Source organism: Dendrobates tinctorius, unplaced genomic scaffold (assembly GCF_039654945.1).
Source record: "Dendrobates tinctorius isolate UK_male_01 unplaced genomic scaffold, ASM3965494v1 ptg000111l, whole genome shotgun sequence".
In the NCBI taxonomy this organism is placed as follows: domain Eukaryota; kingdom Metazoa; phylum Chordata; class Amphibia; order Anura; family Dendrobatidae; genus Dendrobates; species Dendrobates tinctorius.
In genome coordinates, this window is record NW_027361779.1 from 8,151,550 (window position 1) to 8,167,850 (window position 16,301).

Here is a 16,301-nt window from a genome sequence, read left to right on the forward strand (position 1 = left end):
GCAACGGAACCTTCCCTTGTTTGGGTTGCGCACAATGCACGAATGTTAGTAAAGGCGATTCATTCACCCATCCGAGGTCTGGCAAACGGTACAAGATCAATGGCTATTTTACCTGCAACTCAAATTTTGTCGTCTATTTAATCAAATGCCCATGCGGCCTAGGATACGTTGGGGAAACCACCCAGCATGTGAAAGACCGCATTTCCAAACATAAATCAACCATCCGGTGTGAGAACACACTTTTACCAATTCCTGCCCATTTTGTGGAAAATAGACACTCTGTAAGCCAACTGAAATTTCAGGTTATCGAACAAATCCCTGTACCCAGACGAGGGGGTAATAGAATCCAAACGCTCAAAGAGCGTGAAGCGTATTGGATATATCACCTAAATACCCTCCATCCACACGGTCTCAATAGAGAATCTGAAATGTATTATTAATCCCTTCTAAATTCCACTTCATAGTGAATTAGTTTTGTTTTTCATCAGGAGTTTAAAATCACTACCAAATAAGTTCTTTTCCTACACAACGTTTTTTGGTTTATAGGAGATATTTCTGACATAAGTGTGTTAATATGAACGCCATTTTACTCTTTGTATGTAAACCTTGCTCTAATTACCTTTCTTTGTTTTTAGGCAGGAAAAGGAAGTTTCTCTGAAACCTGATAGGCACAACCAGCACTGAAATTATCACCGTGCATGAATTCAGCACAGTCCCACCATTAAAATGGCCGCCTGTATGCATGTGACATTTCCTCACAACCCTCCCTTTTTTACTTCACTTCCTGGATGGCTCGCACCTGCTCAGTACATTCATTCTGACTATTTTGACCTCACCAAGATGGCGACTGCCAACATCACTTCCTGTCAAGTCAAAACATGTTCATTCTCTATCCCCGCCCTGCACATGCTCAGTACATTCATTCTGACATTTTTTGACCTTACCAAGATGGCGACTGCCACCATCACTTCCTGTCAAGTCAAAACATGCTCATTCTCTATCCCCGCCCTGCACATGCTCAGTACATTCATTCAGACATTTTTGACCTCACTAAGATGGCGATGGCCCTTCCCCCCATTCCCGCCCCTTCCCCACCCAATCAGGAAGTGCTTGACAGTATTTAACATCACTGCACTAAGCCACATGCACTTCCGGCCTCCTCCACACCTGACTAGATTTAGGACACAAGGTAATGGTGCCCTACAGTCTTCATAGACTGGGTTTCCTTTCTCCATCTCAGCTTATTGACCTGCTTTTTTGTCCTTAGGACGGGAGTCACGTGCTGACCCTACACATCGGTATGTGACCCCTAAAACTTTCTTTTATATCTTTTCTTTCTATATACCTTGCTATTCCTTAACCTATACCCTTTTTCAGTGGTTACTATAGGTTCTGTTCCAGCAGCTGGACTACAAAGGCAAACCTATACCACTTATACACACACCTCAAAACCAAGGATCTAGGTATTTATACCTTATGCCTTAACATTTCCAAGAGCACCCCTTACACACTGCCTCCTTAGATGACCTCACCTTTATTCCCACTCCACTTCACTGTCCCCTAATGCCCTTTCTCAACACTACCTACACATTCATGCTTTTCAACTCCTTACACCTTCACTCTATTCCTCTTTTCAACCTCTCACATGTTTCTCCGTATCACACCACAATACATACTCACTGGCCTCACATCATTATAGATCCATACACACCTTCACAAAGGATGTTTGACACTGTCCCCACCTTATGTATCACCTATCACTAGATTTTTGGTTTTATAATACTTTATAAAGTTTATTTATTGATTTTTGTTCTTTTATTGTATATATTGTAGTCATATCCCTGATGAAAGCTCGAGATGTAGAGCTGAAACGTTGGATTGTAACACCACCCTTTTTTGGATTGTAACACCACCCTTTTTTTTCACAATCAATAAAATCACAACAATAAAAGACTGTCGTTGAGAAGACTTTACTTTCATGTTATTAGTGTGCCGGGGTTACTCCTATACTTTTGTAAACGACAATAAATCCTCATTCACCAGTCATTCCAAATCATTGTGCGAGCGCAAAACATCTGGTACCAATTAAGAATGACTCAGACACGCAGCTGATTCAGTCTTAGCTAATGTCCCGCATCCACACCTGTCAGGAGCAGTACAACAACTGGCTTTATTTACAAATACACAATACTATATTGAGTGTTAGGGGAAGGCGTGCATTAGGCGGGGTTTATGCAGTATACATCTAGTGTCCAGTCTCTCTCTGATTTGTCAAAAAGTCTCCCGATGGTTACTTCTTCTTCACATTCCTGAGTTATCTTTTTTTAGGAGAAATGAAACTTAACTTAACTCTTTAGACACTGAATTTAAGTGAAAGTGAACACTGGCAGCCATCTTTAATACAGTTACATTTACATTAGCAAGCAATTAGGAAAAACTTATTGTTTCACAGTATAAAAGTATAAAAGTATAAAAGTTATATAAGAAAATATATTTTCACCTTGACAATCCCCCCTAAACACTAAGTTTTTCCCTTAATGAAAGATCCTTCGAGACTGTCCATGCGATGGGAAAAGGGGAGGTGGATTTCTTCATCCAGACACCTCAGAAGCTCTCCCCTAGCGAGAGGCCTCCAGGCAGCTGAACCCTTCACTAACCTCACATGGAGTTCTCCCGCTGTCCCTAAACTAAGTCTCTTAACATCATCTGAGAATGGGGGGTTTTGTCTACTCTCTTGAGGGGAATATACTTAGGGATCTCCCCTAGATCAGTACCATCGTACTCTGGTGGGTCTACTTCTTGATTGAGGAAGGTGCCAGTCGGAGTTGCTTTGGCAATAACCTTTTTATACAAGGGAATAACACAACAAAGAGTTATCGATCCAATTACAAGGAGGGCAATCAGTACTATACAAGCTTGTTGAAGGAATCCCTTGAGTCCACCCAACCAGCCGGAAAAGAAAGATGTGTCTACTCCAGCATTAGTTTTCAATTCTGCTGCTAACCCAGTTATCTTTTTAAGGGCTATCATGGTTTTTCCATTCACTCCAGAGTTCTGAGGGATATAGGTACAACACTCCTCTCCCACCATCCCACAAACTCCTCCTTTCTCAGCTAATATCATATCAAGGGCTAGTCGATTTTGGAGTGTCATTCTAGTGTTAGGGCCCAATTCTTCAACTATACCTTGGAAGGCATCTTGGCTGAAATTGACAAACCTTTGTTCACTGTAATATATGTAATTGATCCATTCAACATTTTTATTAATCTGCACCTGTGGGATTATAGAAGCAAAGCCAGCATAGATCTGGTTCTGGGCTTTAAATTGATCAGGCACCCCCCTTGGCACTCCAATAGCATCAATATATACTAGTGGACCTTCTTCATAACTCATATGGAGCTGATCGAGGCTTCTCCTTTTCCTGGTAGGTTCATCAGGTATCTTTGGATCCCAGGGTAGAATCTTGAACTGCATAGCTAGTTTAACAAGGGTGCATTGGCCTGTCCAGGCATTTGGCAACCTAGGGCGGAGCTTACCATCTCCACATAACCAATAAATGTCATACATATATTGTGTATGTTTGATTAACAAGTCAGTATCTAGAGAACTATTCTCTTTGCAGAAACCTGTCTCGAAGATCCCTACTGGTGTACCTGTGGTGTCGTGGGAATTATAGCAGGTGTAATTGTCAGCTAATACAGTTACTTCTCCTGGGACCTTTAGTTTGGGTTCCTTATGAATTAGTGGGACGTAATCTGGGCAATCAGTGGGCTTCAAACCTTTCAACAAATTCATGACACAGGCAGTGGTGTTGTCATCAGGGAAAAGCAATGCATGTGTGTATAGGTGTGTATTCGCAGCAGCACAAGCAATACATCCTACAGAGATATTCTGGACTTTTACATTGTACCTCACCCATTCTAACCACAAATTTTTCCTTGGGGCTGTTTGTGTTTCTATGGAGAAAACCTCTTGCCAACTGAGACCTGGAATGGGGATCATTTCATTAACTAGATTTTGCAAACGCTCACCTGGGCCTATTTTAGGTGTACTGGTAACGGGGGCCTTGGTTGGTCTGAAGCTAATATCCTGAAGCCGTATATGGCCTAAATATGCATAAGGTCCAGCACTAAATACATAATTATAATGCCTTCCTAGTACGAACGTCTGCAGATCAGCAGATTGAGGGCTTTCAAGATTTAGGAGAAGGGGGTGACAGCTTCTACCCCATTTACAGCCCCTAAATGGTTGCAGAAGGGCTGTTAGATGCATTCTCTCACGAAGACTCCTACCGGTCCCATCCTTGGGGAACATGGCTTCGCTAGGTTTATATCCCCAATCATTCCCCGTACTCCAGGCAGCATCTGTCCAATAATGACAATTATTGTTGTCTTGTCTGGTAACACACATATAGAACTGGATGATCCACTCTACCACCCGTTCAGTCTCAAGGCACTTGACTACATCACAGAAATCAAATCGCCAGATATTCACCGGGGCTGTCAGGTTTACCCAGAGAATAAAGGGACCAGAATTCTTATTTACAATAGGGGCCGAAGAGGTAGGGGCGAGGATGGCCCCCAGTCCCAAGGTCAAAAACAACAGCAACATTTCCCTTCAGTCACTACTGTGACTAAACACTGGTTCGGTCTCTTTTACAGTGTGAAGCATGAATCCAGGTGCTCTTTCCTTCAAGTTTTACTGCAGTGGGGGTGACCAGGATCACCGTGTGGGGTACTTCAAATCTCGGCTGGAGACAATCTCTGCGCACAAACTTTTTCACATACACCAGGTCTCCTGGCACAAAGTCATGGACCACGTCACCTGTGGATTCTGGAAGAGAAGCAGAAACTGTAGAGTGGGTGTTAGACAGTTCCTTAGACAATGCAATCACAAATTGTACAACTTTATCATTTGTCTCAGACAACTCTTGTGGCCTAATGTCTCCTATTTTAGGTGGAGCACCAAAAAGAATCTCAAAGGGAGTCAGGCCGTGTTTTCCCTGTGGGGTGTGTCTGATATGGTATAGGACCACGGGGAGCAAATCTGGCCATGGGAGTGGGTGGTCCTGGCTCATTTTAAGCAACTGGGTCTTAATTGTGGAGTTCATTCTCTCAACTTTGGCTGAACTGGAGGGGTGATAGGGGGTGTGCAGACCCAAATCTGTCCCTAACATATGCCACAATTCCTCGTAGACATTGGCAGTGAAGGCTGGGCCTTGATCTGATTCAACAACTTCGGGAATTCCAAATCTGCACGAAATTTCAGTGATGAGCTTCTTAGCTGTAGTTTTGGCAGTCATGTTGGTCACTGAGTAGGCTTCGGGCCATCCTGAGAACATATCCACAGCCACTAGGACGTACTCATACTTTCCTGACTTGGGCATCTGAATATGATCAACCTGGATTCTCTGCCAAGGGTAGTCTGGTTTGGCAAGATGCTGAAGTGGAACCCTGGCGGTGGCTGTTGGGTTACAGATGGCACAGACTGGGCAGGCTCTTGAGTAGGCTGTGACAGTGGTAGAGATTCCTGGGGCCCAGTAGAGCTTCTTGATACAGGCCAGAGCTTGGTTCTTTCCTCGATGAGTTGATCCATGAGCCCATGCTGCAACGGCTGGATACATTCTTTTGGGTAGACAGGGTTTCCCATCCACCTTATAGAGTCTAGGAAATTGGTATTGTCCGGCAGAACTACGATTCCCATGAATGGCTCCTGCAGCTTCCCACTGCTTCTTTTCTTCTTTAGAGGTCAACTTTTGTTCTTCCCACAATCTCTCTTCAGGTGGTCGGGCTGGCTTCCAGACAGATCCGGTGGCAGGGTATTCCATTTCCATGTCTTCTATCAACTCCCTCTTCTTTCTTCGGGCTTCGGACTTCTCAAAGTCTCGTTCTTCTTCGGCTTGGGTAGCTTCTTTGGTTGCCTGTTCTCTTGTTTGTGCTCTGGTAAGCACAGGCATCACAGGTGTATCAGTGCTTTCCCAACAGGGTTTTTCTGGTGCTGTTTCTTCTTCTTCCCACTTTGCTGAGACATTATTTATGGCAGCAGCTTTGGCAGCTTGATCTGCTAAATGGTTTCCTCTAGTCTCCTTCGAATTGACTTTCCCGTGAGCTTTGACCTTGATCACCGCAATTTGTACAGGTAGCTCCAATGCCTTCATCAGGGCTTTAATCCTTAGTGCATGTTTAACAGGGGTTCCTGTAGCCGTAATGAACCCTCGGGACTTCCACAGGAATCCAAAATCGTGACAGATTCCATAGCCGTATCTTGAGTCAGTGTAGACATTGGCCGTCTTCCCTTCTGCTAGATAACATGCTTGTTGTAGGGCCACAAGTTCGGCTTCTTGAGCCGAAAGGTGAGGTGGCAAGGCTTCAGCCAGAAGGACTTCTGTTTCAGTGGTGACCGCATATCCAGTGTGGAACTTGCCATAAGAGTCTGCAAATCGAGATCCATCAGTCCATAGTTGCAAATCAGGGTTGAGAAGTTCTTGAGTTACCACATTTTGTGGTGCAGAGGCTTCTTGTTCCAGTGCTTTTACACAGTCATGCGTGTCATCAGGTGACCTCCCGTCTGGTAAGTCCTTATACCCGTCAGGGAACTCCCCCCTAGAATGTGGAAGCAAAGTGGCTGGGTTGATGGTAGTACATTTCTGGAAGGTGATGTTGGAGGGCAGAAGTAGAGAGCACTGAAGTCTGAGATGTCTTTGGCTCGTTAGATGCTTAGGAGATGTTTGTTGGAGGACAGCAGAGAGATCATATCCAGCTTGAATGACCAAGTCATGACCAAGTGCTATGTCAGCAGACTTATCCAGAAGAACATGGGCTGCATGCACAGCCTTGAGGCAGGAAGGAGCAGTTCTGGCAACAGGGTCTAGCCTGGCTGAGTAGTAGGCCAGAGGACGGAAACGATCAGCATGTTTCTGTGCCAGCACACCAGAGGCATGTCCTTCAGATTCTGAAACAAAGAGATGAAACGGCTGAGTGTAGTCAGGGAGACCCAGAGCAGGGGCGCTGACAACAGCTTCCTTGAGAGCCAGGAAACAGTCCTTTTGCTGAGCATAGATATACGGATTTTCAGCATGATCCCAGTCCGGTCCTCCAGTCTTGAGGCAATCATACAAAGGTTGCATGAGTCTTGAAGCATCCGGAATCCACTGTCTGCAGTAGGTAATGAGTCCTAAGAAAGACTGCATAGCAGAGTATGTCTTTGGATAAGGGATATCCTCGATTGCATGTTTTCTGTCCTCGGTGAGGTGTCTCGAGCCTTGAGAGATGCAGTGTCCGAGGAAGACGACTTTCTCTTTGCACCACTGGACCTTGGCCTTTGAGACTTTGCAGTTGGCAGAATGAAGAAAAAGGAGCAAGGACTCAGAAGCAGCAAACAGATTCTCTTCAGTTCCACAGAGGAGTAGGTCATCAACATACTGGAGAAGCGTGACATGAAGATTCTGTAACACCCACGGATCCAGGGTCATCTTCATAGCATGAGTGAACTAGTTAGGGGAGTTCTGGGCACCCTGTGGTGTCCTGGTCCAGGTCAGCTGAGATCCTTGAAACGTGAAGGCAAATAAAAACTGTGAGTCTTCATGAAGCGGGACACTGAAGAAAGCATTAGCCAGGTCAATAACGGTGAAGAGTGTTGCTGAAGTAGGCACTTGAGAAAGCAAGGTGTTAGGGTTGGGTACCACAGGAGTTTCCAAGATGGTGGCTGAATTGACTGCTCTGAGGTCCTGTACAAGTCTGTACTTCGGAGGGTCTCCAGGAGCTGTCTTCTTCTTCACTGGAAACAGGGGTGTGTTACAGGGTGAAACACATCTGATTAGCACTCCAGAATGTAAGAGGGAGGTAATCTGAACTCCAAGGCTCCGCTCTTGGGCAGCCTTAAGCGGATACTGAGGTAGTCTGGGGTATGGGTGCCCAGGTTTGAGGTGGACTTTTACTGGAGGCACTTTGAGCAGACCCACATCCTCAGGTCCAGTTGACCACAGAGTGGTAGGTAGATTGGGCAAATCCGGGGAAGGTGTCGTTTGCAGAGTCATCATCATCAGAGGGAAAGCCTTAAGGACACAACGATCTTCAGTGCCTTGTTGTGAGGCAGGATCTTGTAATTGCAATTCCATCCCTTGATCACCGAAGATGATGGTAGCGTGAAGCCTTTGAAGGAGGTCAGCTCCTAGAAGGTTGACGGGGCAGGTTTCAGACACCAGAAATTTGGCAAAGACACCAGAGAATGGGCCAGCTGGGACGGGAACAGTGAGTGGTGATGAGGTTTGTTGACCTTCAACTCCAATACATGTGAGGAAATCTGAAGACAGGGAGATTGTAGGAGGCAGCTGAGATGACGAGATAACAGAGGTGGCCGCCCCAGTGTCCACTAAGAACTTGAGAGGTTGATTGTCCACTTCCAGGGTCACTGTACCACAAGACGAGGAAGTACAGGTGGCGGGAAAAGTGGGCACCGGTTGGCCTGAACTTCATGAGTGTGGAGGAGGAAGAGGTCTCTGAGGGTGCCCCCTGCGAGGACAACTTCTTCTCATATGACCAGGGCTGGCACACTCCCAACACAGAGGTCTCCCTTGGTCATCACGAACTGGTCTGTCCCTGTAGTTTTGGCCCTGGGACCCTCTCGGCCTCAAGCGTGGTGATCCATACCGATCCTGAGCCTGATACACCATAACAGGTACTTCTGAGGCTTCTGCCATATACATGGCTGGTTTCTTCTTGCCTTTGTCCTTCTGTGCTTCCTTTTCTGCTTCTTTTTCTTCCCTTTGAAGCATTTTCTGATAACTCTTCACAACAGTGAGGGCCTGTTTTAGGGGACCATCAGGTAATTCGGGACGAAGCTTCATGACCTTATCCTTCAGTGGATCTTCCAGACCATCAATAAAAGCACGGACCAACAAGGCTGCCTGCGTCTTCACATGAGTTGAATAACCCAAGTCTTCAAACTGCATAGTTAGTCTGGCAGCGTATTTCTCCACAGCTTCACCAGATTCTTGTTGTATATCCTGTATTGATCCTGCTTCGTCACAGAGACGATCCTGGGCCCACTTTGTGAGTTGAGCGATAAACTCCTTTCCAGACTTGAACTTGTTGAGAGGTCCTGCTTTAGTGGGGTCCAATTCCTTCATGATGGTGGGGAGAAAATATTCGGAGGCTTTGATTGAGGTGATGCCTGATAGATCAGACCATGTAGCCCCGTAGATGCTCCTAGTCTGTTCCAGTTTCCTTACATACTGCATGGGAAATTTGTCCGGGTCAGGTAACTTGTTAACAATAGCATCAATTTGTACCGGAGTGAAGGGTTTGTATTTCAGCTTCAGCCCTTCTTCTTCTTCGTCATGTGTCACTGCCTCATCCTTCGGGGCAGTTGGGGGTGCTGTGGGTATTACCTCATCCAGGGGCTTTATACCTGTGTGCATCAGTGGTATCATGTATTCAGCTACCAAGGGCATGATGCCCTCTAATCCGGATTCATGGTAACAGACGATCCTAACTTCTTGTAAATCGAGATCTGGGGTTGATTGGAGACAATTCTTGATGACTTCAACGTGTTCCTTCATACAGGGGCCCAGTGGGTATCCAAAGAGTCCTGAAGATATCAATGGTATAGCCAAAGTTCTACGAGGAAGTGTATCTCTCCCTAGCCGTCCTGCAAAGATAAGCACTGTCTGTAAGGCGGTCTGCAATATTGTACGGCAATGCTCGGGTGTCCTGTAATCATATATAGGGCCTGCAGTGTGTAACACTATATCACAGGGCAAATTCCCTCCCTGGGTGGACATAGCGTCTCCTGGATGCAAGGGGCCATAATTGGTAAGGTAGGCCTGACACTCTTGGGTTATGGCTGGGCCTCCCTTTTTAGCTATCTGTTGGGCCAAACCACCTCTATGCGACAGGGTAGAGTTAGCTGGGTTCACTATGGCTCCTACCTGGTGGGTAACTATGTCCCCATACCCCACTGAGAAAAGAACCTGGGAGCCCTGAGGTGTGATGTAATAGCGTGAATGACAGGGGAACCAGATTTCAGGGTCATGGGGCAACCTAGAGGATTTGTTGAGAGGGGTAGGTAGTGGGCTCCTTCCGGGCCGGGGGGGATTCGAACGGACCTAATAGCAGTGGCGGGGCAGGGGGAATTGTAGCAACCTGATTGTCAGAATCTTCTGATCCCTCATCATCTCCGATAGCTTGGCGCCTCATACGCATTACGGACCGGAAAGCCGTACTGCCGGTCAGGGCATCAAGAGTGAAGGGACCTTGACCAGGTGTATTTACAAATATCACAGTGGGTTGCACCGGGAGACTAGGCCCAGAGGCCGGAACAGAAACAGGAACATTAGAGGTGGGAACAGCATCGGTCGGTGCCGGAGGTTTCTCAGGAAGTGGTGGTCGCTGATAGTACTCGCCGGAAAGTGTTACCAGCGGACATAGTGGCTGGGGAGGAATTCCGGGTGCACCAAGATGGCTGCCGGTGGAGGCGTGGCATGCCCCACTTCCGTCCATGGTCTGGGCGGAACCCCAAGGACGGCCCACCCCACACACACGGCAGGTTTCCACCCAGGTTGGATTCTGCACGCCACAAACAGGACACACCCACGCTTCTGGAGAGCTCGTCTTGTCGCCATTATAGGGCGGTGGTTGGGACTGCATTTTCATCATCAGTGGCACGGCGGCCATTTTACAATCTATAAGATCACAGTTCAAAGGCATTTTATAACCAAACACAGGTTCCGCATTGTCTGATCCTCCTTCCCCATCAATCTCTTTCCATCCTTCATTCTTCAAGCCTCGCGCAACTCGCAGATGAGCTTGTGCTTGTTCTAACAATCCTTTATCTTTCAACATGCCTCGTTTGTTCTCTATGAGATTATGCCACATAGCCGGCTGTAATCTCCCTGACGAGGGCAATCCTACATGCTTATACAATCTCTCAACATTCTTGACTGCCTTCTTGCCTTCCCGTGACGCTACTATTGCCTTGACCTCCACAGCATCCTCATCTAACTTGTGGGGCACAGACTTCTTCTGCTTTAAGATACGCAGCATGACTCTTACAGAATACTATGGTTCTCTGCAGAAAAACCACTGGTAGCGATATCAACACTGATGTTCCACAGTACGGAGCCTCACGTTCGACGTACTAGGAAAAGAGCCTCGCGCTCAATATTTCCTTTCCCTAACCTTGAACAGCAGTGATTAACAGATTATCCTGCCACGATATTCCAACAGTCGGGAGGCGGTCTCCTAGTGAGAGCCCTCCACAGAAATACAGGTGGTCCCTTCTCGGGACGTCTTAATTACCTAGTTGGTACAATATCACAGAGGCTGCGTCTCCTATCCCTTCCTCTAAGTTGCCCCACAATCTGCAACTAGCTCAATTTATCACTCCACTTCACTACTAGACAATAGTCACGGGTAGGGTGGTTAAATGGAGTACAATGACCGGTGGAGGAGGTGTGGTGTACACGAGGACGCACAGAATGCGACGTCTCTCAGTTGCTGGTTCAGAGCGTGGCACAGGATCACACTCAGTCTCACCACTCGACCGGTCACCCCTCAGACCCAAGGAGACCACAGACAAACCAATAACGGCTGAGACACTAGCAAGTGTGACACATACAGTGTATATGATCTCACTTACCGTGTTTTGGAGGGTGATCAGTCCTCGAGGTCAGCCACTACAGGTATCATCCACAGACATCCAGGCATGGGTCCAGAGGAGCCTCGGATCACTGTCCACGCCCCACGTTGGGCTCCAAATTGTCGGGGTCGTAAACGACAATAAATCCTCATTCACCAGTCATTCCAAATCATTGTGCGAGCGCAAAACATCTGGTACCAATTAAGAATGACTCAGACACGCAGCTGATTCAGTCTTAGCTAATGTCCCGCATCCACACCTGTCAGGAGCAGTACAACAACTGGCTTTATTTACAAATACACAATACTATATTGAGTGTTAGGGGAAGGCGTGCATTAGGCGGGGTTTATGCAGTATACATCTAGTGTCCAGTCTCTCTCTGATTCGTCAAAAAGTCTCCCGATGGTTACTTCTTCTTCACATTCCTGAGTTATCTTTTTTTAGGAGAAATGAAACTTAACTTAACTCTTTAGACACTGAATTTAAGTGAAAGTGAACACTGGCAGCCATCTTTAATACAGTTACATTTGCATTAGCAAGCAATTAGGAAAAACTTATTGTTTCACAGTATAAAAGTATAAAAGTATAAAAGCTATATAAGAAAATATATTTTCACCTTGACACTACATACATGCTACATGCTACATACATACTACATACATACTACATACATACTACATGCATGCTACATGCATGCTACATGCATGCTACATGCATGCTACATACATACTACATGCTACATACATACCACATACATACTACATACATACTACATGCTACATACATACTACATATATACTACATGCATGCTACATACATACTGCATGCTACATGCATGCTACATACATACTACATACATACTACATACATACCACATATATACTACATACATACAATACATTCATACAATACATACATAGACATACAGTACATATAACATAGAGTAACATACTTACCAATACTTGTCACATTGTTCCCCGAAGCCATTGTCTTTTCCGGAATAAATATTAACATAACAAACCACAAAAATACTCACCCACGATCTGAAGCAGTCCACGAGTGTGTCCCACGACGATCTTGGGTAGAGAACTGCAGCATCAGATGATGCTGCCATTCTCTACGGGCTGCAGGAATCCAATGACGGAAGGTAGGTATCCTTCCGCACTGTATTCCTCCGCCACTTAAAAAAAAAAAGTCCCTAGTCTCACTTTATGCCATTGCTGCGTGGGAATTTCCCACGCAGCAATGGCATAAAGTGAGACTAGGGACTTTTTTTTTTAAGTGGCGGAGGAATACAGTGCGGAAGGATACCTACCTTCCGTCATTGGATTCCTGCAGCCCGTAGAGAACGGCAGCATCATCTGATGCTGCAGTTCTCTACCCAAGATCGTCGTGGGACACACTCGTGGACTGCTTCGGATCGTGGGTGAGTATTTTTGTGGTTTGTTATGTTAATATTTATTCCGGAAAAGACAATGGCTTCGGGGAACAATGTGACAAGTATTGGTAAGTATGTTACTCTATGTTATATGTACTGTATGTCTATGTATGTATTGTATGAATGTATTGTATGTATGTAGTATATATGTGGTATGTATGTAGTATGTATGTAGTATGTAGCATGCATGTAGCATGCAGTATGTATGTAGCATGCATGTAGTATATATGTAGTATGTATGTAGTATGTGGTATGTATGTAGCATGTAGTATGTATGTAGCATGCATGTAGTATGTATGTAGCATGCATGTAGTATGTATGTAGCATGCATGTAGTATGTATGTAGCATGCATGTAGTATGTATGTAGTATGTATGTAGTATGTATGTAGTATGTATGTGGTATGTATGTAGCATGTAGTATGTATGTAGCATGCATGTAGCATGCATGTAGTATGTATGTAGCATGCATGTAGTATATATGTAGTATGTATGTAGCATGTAGTATGTATGTAGTATGTATGTGGTATGTATGTAGCATGTAGTATGTATGTAGTATGTAGCATGCATGTAGTATGTATGTATGTAGTATGTATGTAGCATGCATGTAGTATGTATGTAGTATGTATGTAGTATGTATGTAGTATGCAGTATGTATGTAGCATGTATGTAGCATGTATGTAGTATATATGTAGCATGCATGTAGTATATATGTAGTATGTATGTAGCATGTAGTATGTATGTAGCATGCATGTAGTATATATGTAGTATGTATGTAGCATGTAGTATGTATGTAGCATGCATGTAGTATATATGTAGTATGTATGTAGCATGTAGTATGTATGTAGCATGCATGTAGTATATATGTAGTATGTATGTAGCAAGTAGTATGTATGTAGCATGCATGTAGTATATATGTAGTATGTATGTAGTATGTATGTAGTATTTTTTTTTTTTTTTTTAACATTTAACACATTAGCCGGATGATGGGACTACTACTGTCCCATCATTGGCTAATGTGTCAATCACTGTCATGGTAGCAGGCATCGCCAGATGGGACTTGTAGTCCCATCGGACGATGCTTGCACAGCCCCCCGGACATCAGCACAGCCCCCCGGCAGGCCGGCACAGCCCCCCGGCAGGCCGGCACAGCCCCCCGGCAGGCCGGTACAGACCCCCACAGGGTGCACAGACCACCGGCAGGCCGGCACAGCCCCCCGGCAGGCCGGTACAGACCCCCACAGGGTGCACAGACCACTGGCAGGCCGGCACAGCCCCCCGGCAGGCCGGTACCGACCCCGGGCAGTCCACACAGCCCCCCGGCAGGCCGGCAGAGACCCCCGGAAGGCCCGAAATGACGGCGCATCATGATGCGCACACACCGCGCATCATGATGACGTCAGGCCGTCAATCAACTTTGAACTTCCGATTCCGATGCCGAATTCCGATATTGAAAAAATATCGGAAGTCGGTATCAGAATTCCGATACAGCAAGTATCGGCCGATACCCGATACTTGCGGTATCGGAATGCTCAACACTACTCATGACATGTCCCTATTACTGCACCAGATACCCAAATGCTGAGCCACTGCTGCCGTATGTGTCCCTATTACTGCACCTGATACCCCAATGCTTAGCCACTGCTGCCGCATGTGTCCCTATTACTGCATTTGATACCTCAATGCTGAGCGACTGCTGCTGTATGTGTCCCTATTACTGCACCTGATACCCCAATGCTTAGCCACTGCTGCCGCATGTGTCCCTATTACTGCATTTGATACCCCAATGCTGAGCGACTGCTGCTGTATGTGTCCCTGTTACTGCACCTGATACCCCGATACTGAACCACTGCTGCCGTATGTGTCCCTATTACTGCACCTGATACCCCAATACTGAACCACTGCTGCCGTATGTGTCCCTATTACTGCATCAGATACCCCAATGCTGAGCCACTTCTGCCATATGTGACCCTATTACCACACCTGGCACTCCAATACTGAGCCACTGCTGCTGTATGTGTCCCTATTACTGCACCAGATACCCCTATGCTGAGCCACTTCTGCCATATGTGACCCTATTACTACACCTGATACCCCAATACTGAGCCACTGCTGCTGTATGTGACCCTATTACTGCACCTGATACCCCAATGCTGAGCCGCTGCTGCCGCATGTGTCCCTATTACTGCACCTGATACCCTTTATACACACACGGCTCCGCTCCACACCCCCTATATACACACGGTTCCACTCTGTACACCTTGTACACATGCAGCTCTGGTCCGTGCACCTTGTAAACGAGCTCTGCTCTGTGCACCTTGTACACACGATGCTCTGCTCCGTGCACCTTGTACACATGCAGCTCTGCTTCGTACACCTTTTACACATGGAGCTCTGCTCCATACACCTTGTACACACATGGCTTTGCTTTGCACACCTTGTACACACCTGGCTCCGCTCTGTACACCTTTTACACACATGGCTCCGCTCCGTGCACCTTGTACACACATTGCTCCTCTCCATGCACCTTGTACACATGCGGCTCTGCTCCATACACCTTGTACACACTCGCTCTGCTCCGTACACCTTGTACACATGCGCCGCTGCTCCTTACACACTGTATACACCTGGCTCCACTCCGTACACCTTGTAAACATATGGCTTTGTACAACTTGTACACACATGGCTCCATTCCGTACACCTTGTACACACATGGCTCCGCTCCGTACACCTTGTACACAAGCGGCTCTGCTCTTTACACCCCGTACGTGCCTTCTCCCTGCCTCAGGGAGTGAGACATGTGGTGCACCGCGGGCCACAGATGCCTGCCTCATGGGCCGTATGCTCCATACACCTCGTACACACAGGGCTCTGTACACCTCGTACACACATGGCTCCATTCCGTACACCTTGTACACACATGGCTCCGCTCCGTACACCTTGTACACAAGCGGCTCTGCTCTTTACACCCCGTACACATGTGGCTCTGCTCCGTACACACTGTACATATGCGGCTCCGTTCCGTGCACCTTGTACACACCTTCCTCCGCTCCATACACCTTGTACACACACGGCTCCGCTCTGCACACCCCGTACACACGTGGCTCCACTCCATACACCTTGTACACATATGGCTCCACTCCGTACACCTTGCACACACTGTTCTGCTCACCTCATACACTTGTTGCTCCGCTCCTCCGTACACCTCATACATGCATATCTCTGCTC